This window comes from Lemur catta, chromosome 16, assembly GCF_020740605.2.
Source record: "Lemur catta isolate mLemCat1 chromosome 16, mLemCat1.pri, whole genome shotgun sequence".
In the NCBI taxonomy this organism is placed as follows: domain Eukaryota; kingdom Metazoa; phylum Chordata; class Mammalia; order Primates; family Lemuridae; genus Lemur; species Lemur catta.
Window position 1 is genome coordinate 37,140,029 of NC_059143.1, and position 8,519 is coordinate 37,148,547.

Below are 8,519 nucleotides of genomic sequence, written 5' to 3' on the forward strand. Positions count from 1 at the left end.
GTGGGGGGACATCCAATTACAGATTTTCTGTATCAATGATGCTCATGTCTTGCCTTCCATCCTGACTCACATAAAAATCAGTGACCTTCACTGCATTACTCCCCCTGGGTCGTGCTAGATCCCACCATCTCAAGCAACTGCTCCACCTAATACCTCCCTTTATATCTATAACTGTCTTAGTCCATTTGTGTTGCTATATAGGAATACCTGAGTTTGAGTGATTTATAAAGAAGAGGTTGATTTGACTCACAGCTCTGCAGAATGTACAAGAAACATGGTGCAGCATCTACATCCTGTGAGGTCTTCAAACTGCTTCCACTCGTGGCAGAAAGGGAAGGTGGGGGGGGAGGGGGAAATATGTGCAGAGATCACATGGGGACAGAAAGAGAGCAAGAAAGAAGGGGAAGGTGCCAGGTTCTTTTTAACAACCAGTTCCCAGGGGAACTCTCGCAGGAACTAATAGAGCAAGAACTTACTCATTACCATGAGCAGGGCACCAAACCATTAATGAGGGTTCTGCTCTCTTGACTCAAACACCCTCCGTGAGGCCTTACCTCCAACACTGGGGATCAAATTTCAACATGAGACCTGGTGGGGTGGCCAAACAAACCATAGCCAAACTAGTAACAACTCGCCAAACTTCCAGGCTTCCAGTTCTCTCATTCCCATTACAAATGCCTTTGACTTGTTGGAAACATCAATCCCTTGATCTTTCTATTTTCTCCTAATCTTTTCTTAGTTCCTCCAGGTTCCTCCATCTCCCCAGATGACTCTAGACGCCTTAGCTCATCATCCAAATCCTGCTCTAACCTTTGATTCCCCAACACTCTGCCCCTCCACAACATCTCTCAGACAACACCCCAAGACTGGCTTGATATTACAATCTGCAACCTTTACTTAGTTGCCAGAGAAAACTTTCTCAGTCTTGCAGAGAACACTCACAGATCCATGATCTCCAAACTCATTTGGGCCCCCAGCACCCCTCAATTCGTCCTCTGCCCAGCATCTCTCTCTCTCATTGCCTCCTATTTATGGAGAAGTTTCAAGATCTTCATGCCAGCTCTCCCCATCACCCTCCTACCTACAAAGGCAGCAACATCCACACCCTTCCTTACTGCTCTCCCTGCCCCAGCATAGAAGCCCCCACTCCTCTCGCCCAAGTCCAGACCCCACCTTCCTCTGCTGCCCTCGGACTCTGCCCCTGCACACCACTGTGTGTCCTCTCTCTTCCTCTGCTGGCTCCCTTCATTCAGCTTCAGAACATGCTCCAACCTCTCCTCCTTCAGTTCCTAACTTCTCCTTCTCTGCTTCTCCAGACTTCTCAAAAGAAAGCTAGCCGTGACTTCTTCACCTCACACCTGCTTCTCAGCCCGCTACAGTCTGACTTTCACTTCTAACTGCTTTTGAAACTATGCCCCTAAGATCAAAAACACCCTCCCAATAGACACATCTAATTTTTATCTTACTGGACCTCTCTGCTCTTTTTAAAAAGTTTTATATTTTTAGTTCTGGTGAAATACACATATCATAAAATTTATTGTCTGAACCATTTTTAGACATACAATTTGGTAGTGTTAAGTAATACATATTCACATTGTTGTGCAACCATCTTCCCAAACTGAAACTCTCACCCATTAAACAACTCCCCACCCTACCCTCCCCCCAGCCCCTGTCAACCACCATTGTACTTTCTGTGTCTATGAACTTGACCACTCTAGATACCTCATATAAGTGGAATTATATAGTATTTGTCTTTTTGTATCTGGCTTATTTCACTTATCATAATATCCTGAAATTTCATCCAGGTTGCGGCATGTATTAGACTTTCCTTCCTTTTTTTTTTCCCTTCTTTTTTTCTTTCTTCATGAGTCCAAGGCATGAACTGGTCATGGGCACAGACCAAAAGCTAAGCTGGGATAAACAAGGGGTTGTTTTGTCTCTGGCTGATATGAGATGGGCACCCCTCCTTCCTTTTTTAAGGCTGGATAATATCCAATTGCATGGACAGGCCATATTTTGTTCATTCATTCATCTACCGATGGACATTTGGGTTGCGTCCACCTGTTGGCTATTTTGAATGATGGTGAAATAAACATGGGGGTACAAACATTTCTTCAGGACCCTGCTTTCAATTCTTTTGGATATAAATCCTAAAGAGCTATTTCTGGATCATATGGTCTGTTCCATTTTTAAAAGGCCATTATTTCCTCCTTCCTGAAGCTCCCTGCTACACTGTCTCCATGAGACACGGTCCTCATTCTCACCTCCCGTTCTCTTGGTACCCTTCTTACCCTTCTGTCTCCTTTGCAGGCTCTTCCTCTACCTCCCCCAGGGGTCTGAGTCAGTCAGGGTCCAATCAGGAAAACAAAAGCTGTCTTGTAAAGAAAGGGTGTTTGACCTAGGGAATTGATCATACAGACATTGGAGAGCTGAAAAAATATACAGGGGAGTGTCAAGGTAGCCCAGACCAGCAACTGCAGGAAGCCACATCCAAATCCACCTACCCTCGCAGACCTCTCCACTGAACTTCAGACATTTCTGAACTTCAGACATATTTTTTCCCTGGTTGCCTTCTAGGAATGTCCACCTTGATGGCTCCGTAATTAAATGAGCTACAGGCTGGACTTGTCATCTGTCCTCCTCAGCCTGCTTCTACACTTCTGTTCTCTGTCTCAGCTGGTGGCATCACCTGTGCCATTAGCCAATCCAGAAACCAGGGTCCTCCTCAACCTCACTGGCTCCTTTGCTTCCCAAGTCTCTCTCCAGTCCCTTCCCTGTGCTCCATCACTACACCACTCTCAGTTCAGGCCTTCATTTGGTTTGCCTGTGGGTTAGGAGTTCCCACAACCTCCTAAAAGTCCTGTCAGCCTCTCTCCTTGCCCCCATTAGGCTGCCCAAGTACTTGCTCCAAAATCCAAAACTGGCCCTGCCACTCTCTTGCTTACAACCCTTCAGTAGCTTCCTACTATCCTACTCTCATCTGGCCCTTGCCCCCTCCCCGGTGTCCTCTCTTGCTTTCCTACCTTGTCACTTCTTCAGAAACTCTGAATTGCTCAAGCTAAATTGTTTCTCACATTGTATCCCCCTACCTGGAAAAACTTCCCTTCTCTAAACTCCTTCTGAGCTAACCTTACTCGTTCTTTAAAACTCAGGTCAGATGCCCCAGAAAATCTTCCCCAACACTCAGATATAGAGGATACTCGAGTGATGAGGTGTGACAAGGAGTACAGAGTGGTGTCTCCACCCCTGCAAACACAGGTCTCCAGGCTGTCCCCCACCATGGTCAGAACTCCAGCCACCACTGGACTCCCCCATGGCCCATTCCTGCAGCCTGACCACATGCCACGTCCCCACCCATGCAACATCCCAGCACTTCTGGACCATTGTTCTCCTCCTTCTCTTCTAATACAAGCAGCTTCTCCTATGAGCTTTCATATCTACACCTCTCCCTCACCCCCAACATCCAATCACTAGACCCTCTGGTTTCTCAGATCTGTCTACTTCTCCCCACCTCTACTGCTCCACCCAAAACCAAGACATCCTTGACCCTCATCCAGAAGGATGCAATAGCTTCTCCCCTCATTGGCTCCTGCCTCTCCCCAATCCATTATCCCCCTATAGCCAGACCTTTTCTGAACGGACATTTGATTCTGTCAACTACCTGTTAAAAATGAAGACTAGGCCGGACGCGGTGGCTCACGCCTGTAATCCTAGCACTCTGGGAGGCCGAGGCAGGTGGATTGCTCGAGGTCAGGAGTTCTAGACCAGCCTGAGCAAGAGCGAGACCCCGTCTCTACTAAAAACAGAAAGAAATTATCTGACCAACTAAAAATATATATAGAAAAAATTAGCCGAGCATGGTGGCGCATGTCTGTAGTCCCAGCTACTCGGGAGGCTGAGGCAGTAGGATCGCTTAAGCCCAGGAGTCTGAGGTTGCTGTGAGCTAGGCTGATGCCACGGCACTCACTCTAGCCCGGGCAACAGAGCAAGACTCTGTCTCAAAAAAAAAAAAAAAAATGAAGACTATTTTAAAAAAAAAAGTCTGTAGTCCCAGCTACTCAGCTACTCAGGAAGCTGAGGAGGATCGCTTGAGCCCCAGAATTTGAGTCTAACCTGGGTGACATAGTGAGAACCCCCATCTCTAAACAAACAAACAAAAAATTGTGGGATAATTGGCCTTTGTTTTTAAGATAAAGATCACGGTTTTAACTACAAGACCCTGCAAACCACCCTCTGCCTGGTATTCTTACTTCATTATCTCAGTATCAGTCAGTCCTTTGCCGACTTCTACTTCCTTAGGGCCATTGTACACCCTGACTACTCTTTCCTCTTTGCCTAATTAATTTCTACTCAGACTGCAGGTCTCAGCATAAATGTCATTTCCTCAGGAAAACCTTCGCTGATTCCTAAGCCAGATTAACTCTCCCCATTACACACTCTTTGGTGCTTTCTGCTCATCTCTCTGTAGCAGTTATCACAATTATAAAATTATATGAATCGTTTAATGTCTTTTGTCTCTAGCTTGGTAGACTGGGAGCTCCATGAAGGCAAGAACCAGGCCTGTCTTGTTCACACTTGCAGTTTTAGTGCCTGATGACTGGCATATAGCAGGTCCTTGCTATTTTTTGTTGAATTAATGTTAATTAATGGATTTCCCCACCCCCATCCCAGGTGGGTTAGGTGTCCCTTCTCTATGTCCTCATTATACACTGTGACACTTATCTCTATCTTTGCACTGACAATATAATTATCTGTAGATGTCTCTGCCTCCCACCTCTATTCGCCTCTCAGTCCTTCACCTGCCACCCCCATCACCACCTGGGAGCTCTGTCATGGTGGAGGTCGTCATATGAAACCAAGTAGGCATTCCAAAAGTGTTTGCTCAATGAATGGTGCCAACTGGGGAAAAAGACTGGCTTAAAAGTGAAAACCGGCCAGGTGCGGTGGCCCACGCCTGTAATCCTAGCACTCTGGGAGGTTGAGGTGGGAGGATCGCTTGAGCTCAGGAGTTCCAGACCAGCCTGAGCAAGAGCGAGACCCCATCTCTACTAAAAAATAGAAAGACATTATTTGGACAACTGAAAATATATAGAAAAAATTAGCTGGGCATGGTGGCACATGCCTGTAGTCCCAGCTACTTGGGAGGCTGAGGCAGGAGGATCGCTTGAGCCCAGGAGTTTGAGGTTGCTGTGAGCTAGGCTGACGCCATGGCACTCTAGCCCGGGCAACAGAGCGAGACTCTGTCTCAAAAAAAAAAAACGATGAAATAAAAGTGAAAATCCACCATGGAACACCCAGATGTGGGAGTCATCCCGATGGAATTCAGGAGAGAGTCGAACCTTGGTGATCACCCTTAATCATGAACAGAAGGAAGAGTAGATGGCCAAGGTGAGCCAGGAGATCTGGAAGAGCACCATGCCTCAGACGCCAAAGGAAGCGTTTCAAGAAGGAAGGGAAGACGTTGGGTCAAATCTTGCTGAAAGAATAAGGAAGTTGAAGACTGAGAAAAAGTTTGAATTTCACCAAAAAAGAGTCACTTTTAAACAGTTTTAATAAAGTTGTGGAGACAAAAGCCAGATGGTCTGGGCTGCAGAAGGGACTGATTTTCCAGGCGGGAGCAGACCGGTGGGCTGTTTGTTGAAATGGCAACGCAGAGGGGAGTGAAATTCCCCCATTTGGATAGAGTAAAATGAGCTCCAGAATGTTCTCTTTGTCACATTTTCTTCTCACTTCTCCTTTCTGCCCTAATAAATTCAGAATGGGCTGAGAGTCATGGGGTCTGTGACCAGAGCACAGTTCCATTTCCCTTTCCTCACTGTTGGCATCATGCATTTTGTCTACTATATTCACAACTGGATTGAAATAAAATCTTATCCCTTCCCCTAACCTTACACAAAGATTACTGCTGCCACTCGTGCCTATTGAGAGAATGTTAATAAAATATGAAAATATAAACAATTCGTTTGTCTTCACAAAAGAAGCTAAAATATATTTTTCTACCAAAAAAATAGCTGTAAACTGTCGTGGGGATTTTTTTTTGTTCGTTTTTTAGAGACAGAGTCTCACTCTGTCACCCAGGCTGGAGTGCAGAGGCCCAATCATAGCTCACTGTAACCTCAAATTCCTGGGTCCAAGCAATCCTCCCCCCTCTCAGCATTTTGAGCAGGTAAGACTATAGGTGTGAGCCATGACACCTGGTTAATTTTTTTTAAATTTTTTGTAGATATGGGGTCTCCCTATGTTGCCCAGACTGGGCTCGAACTCCTGACTTCAAGTGATCCTCCTGTCTCAGCCTTCCAAATTGCTGGGATTATACCATGCCCAGCCTAAACTTTTATTTAATGCACTATAAAGCAGCATATATATTATTATATCACACATTGGGGATTCAAAAATTATTTTGGTAACTTTATTTTATTACAATTGGATTCTGTGGTTATTCTATGTATTTTGTTTTATGCATTTAAAAAACCATTCTGAGGAGTCTGTAGATTTCGCCAGATTGCTGATGGGGTCCATCACACAAAAAAATGTTGAGAACCCCTGATCTGGTACTGTATGGACAAAGCTTATGGTTCATCATTTTTAGTTGCAGGCAGGAAGATATGAACAAGAGATTCTATCAGTACCATTTAGTGCCCTTGGTAAGCTGGAATCTAGATATCCTTTTTGCAAAGTAGTGTTATTTAGCAATTATCAATTAGTCCATATTCTGTGCAGTCTAAGTACAATTTTGGTTCTGGAATTTTTTTTTCCAGACCTCAGTCAGAGACTTTGCCTCCATCCTATTTAGTGCAAACTTTCTACCTGGTACTTTGTTTGTTACTACACATCTAGTGAATAGTATAATACGATTGTACTGTTCACAGTTTAAGTATAACATATAGTTCAAATGCAAGGAAGCAAAGTTATTCAACTTCCCTTTAGATGCCTGTTAATCCAGAATGTTCCCAGTTAGTTTCTGGGGCTGGTGCAGACCCCCCAGATAACCAGGTTCCAAGGTGAACAACTCAAATTGAGTAAAACCTCCAAGGAGATCCTGGGGTCCTCCAGGCATTCCTAAGGTAACTGACGGCCGTGGGAAGAACATTTGGAAGAATCCCCAGTGCAGGAGTACAATTTAGTGTAGGAGGTACTTCAATTCAGAAAGCATTTTAGAATGATAAATCTAAAGTCAAAAACTATCAGAGGGGAAGGCACACCTAGGAGGTTTCTTTTGTGGTTAGACCACATCTTGTTGATGTAAAATATAGGAAATATTCAATGTAAAGTGTAAAAACTGTTTTTAGGGATCTGATATCCCATGCACCAAAGAACCCACCATTTGTTATTTAGTAGGAAAACATATTTGACAATCAAACTCAATTTATTGATTTTGGTGCCCTTAAATTACCGTTATCTGTTGTAGCTGCTCTCTTGGCCAGAGGAATCTTGAATATTTTATAGAAAAAATGTCCCTGTACTGCCCCCAAGAGATAGACTCTCAGAGGTAGCTTTTGAAACTCGTAGTCTAAGAACAATGAAGCCTGCAGGGTCTATGAAAGACATTTATGTAGAGTTATGTTCAAGATACCAAGGAACACTATTTGATCAAGGCAAACATCCCTGGGATTTTTTTTTTTCCCAGGTCTCAGCCAGACACTGCATCTGTCCTATTTGGTGCAAGCTTTCTACCTGGGGCTTACTTAGTTCATTACTACAGATCTAGGGAATGAACAGTAAAGTTCAATAATGTTCATAGTTTAAGCATAGTGTAATCTGGGGTAGGAAGGAAATGAACAACTATGTGTTTGCCTTGGCACAGGAACTTGCTCTGTCAGCTGGGCTATGGTGTAGTGGCATCATCACAGCTCACTGCAACCTCAAACTCCTGGCTCAAGTGATCCTCCTGCCTCAGCCTCCTGAGTAGCTGGGACTACAGTCATGGACCACCATGCCTACCTAATTTTTCTATTTTTTGTAGAGACAGGGGTCTCACTCTTGCTCAGGCTGGTCTCGAACTCTGGCCTCAAGCAATCCTCCCACCTCAGCCTCTGAAAATGCTAGGATTACAGGCGTGAGCCACTGCACCCATCTGACATAGGAAGTTTTTGAAGGTAAAGAAAGTATCATAGGCTTTCCATTATCCCATATCTAGAAGTAAAAATCTATTTGTGGCAATGTGTGTTCACAGAATCTAGAACTTCAGAGGTTCTCTGTGCTTCCCAAATGTAACTGTGACCTGGGCATGTTGTTACAGAGCAGATTAGGATGAAGTGAGTCTGGGGTGGGTATTTCTAACAAGCGCCCTGGTGATGCCAGAGTTTCTGCTCCAGGAATCCTCTTGTGAAGACTTATAGGTAATGATGCATCCAGGACTAGGATTTAAAATAAGTAACACCAAGCATCCTATGGCTCAGGGAGACTTTTAGGAGCAGCCTCAGCAAGACTGATTCATGTTTATAAAAGGAAGGAGGGTATTTCCACAATGCCATAATGCCAGACAACTTTTATTTTACTTCCCCAAGGTTACCTAAAGT

At 44.5% G+C, this 8,519-nt stretch overlaps 1 pseudogene; it reads right to left on the reverse strand.

Moving 5' to 3' along the window:
- Positions 1-1,862: 1,862 nt before the first annotated feature.
- LOC123621991 lies at positions 1,863-1,983 on the reverse strand (annotated as a pseudogene).
- Between the last annotated feature and the right edge of the window lie 6,536 nt (positions 1,984-8,519).